The sequence below is a fragment of the Epinephelus moara genome, chromosome 23 (assembly GCF_006386435.1).
Source record: "Epinephelus moara isolate mb chromosome 23, YSFRI_EMoa_1.0, whole genome shotgun sequence".
Lineage (NCBI taxonomy): Eukaryota > Metazoa > Chordata > Actinopteri > Perciformes > Serranidae > Epinephelus > Epinephelus moara.
In genome coordinates, this window is record NC_065528.1 from 34128293 (window position 1) to 34129275 (window position 983).

Consider the following 983-nt stretch of genomic DNA (forward strand, 5'->3'; position numbering starts at 1 on the left):
GGAGAGACAAGGAGAGACAAGGAGAGACAAAGAGAGACAAGGAGAGACAAGGAGAGACAATGAGACACAAAGAGAGACAAGAAGAGACAACGAGAGGAGACAGACTGTGAGACTCTGGACATCTTTGTAAATATCAATAAGTGTTATTATTTACATAGTGAGATAATCACAGTAACAATATCATAAACTGTAAACGATGGAACGTCTGATTAAAAACAATAAATATTTAATATATAAATACTAAACATTAAAGGTCGTCACACTCTGAGTCTGTTTTCTTCGTCTGAAAATGTCCAAAGTGTGTCCAAATAAAATTGACGTCACGTTGTGTCACGTTGTGTTGCGTTGTCACGTTGTATTGTGTCGCGTTGTGTCGCGTTGTGTCACGTTGTGTTGCGTTGTGTCATGTTGTATCGCGTTGTGTCAAGTTGTGTCGCGTTGTGTCACGTGGTGTTGTGTCACGTTGTGTTGTGTCACATTGTGTCGCGCTGTGTTGTGTCACGTTGTGTTGTGTCACGTTGTGTTGTGTCACATTGTGTTGTGTCATGTCACATTGTGTCACGTTGTGTTGTGTCACATTGTGTCACGTTGTGTTGTGTCACATTGTGTCACGTTGTGTCGTGTTGTGTCACATTGTGTCACGTTGTGTCGTGCTGTGTTGTGTCATGTTGTGTGGCGTTGTGTTGTGTCGCGTTGTGTCACATTGTGTCGCGTTGTGTTGTGTCACATTGTGTGACGTTGTGTTGTGTCACATTGTGTCACGTTGTGTCGTGTTGTGTCACATTGTGTCACGTTGTGTGGCGTTGTGTCACGTTGCGTGGCGTTGTGTCACGTTGTGTCGTGCTGTGTTGTGTCATGTTGTGTGGCGTTGTGTTGTGTTACGTTGTGTCACGTTGTGTTGTGTCGCGTTGTGTCACATTGTGTTGTGTCACGTTGTGTTGTGTCGCGTTGTGTCACGTTGTGTTGCGTTGTGTCATGTTGTG

General features: G+C 44.2%; 1 protein-coding gene across 1 annotated transcript in view; it reads right to left on the bottom strand.

Moving 5' to 3' along the window:
• The window catches only part of dennd6b (DENN/MADD domain containing 6B), a 12162-nt gene that overhangs the window by 7661 nt on the left and 3518 nt on the right, over window positions 1-983 (bottom strand). The window lies entirely within an intron of this gene.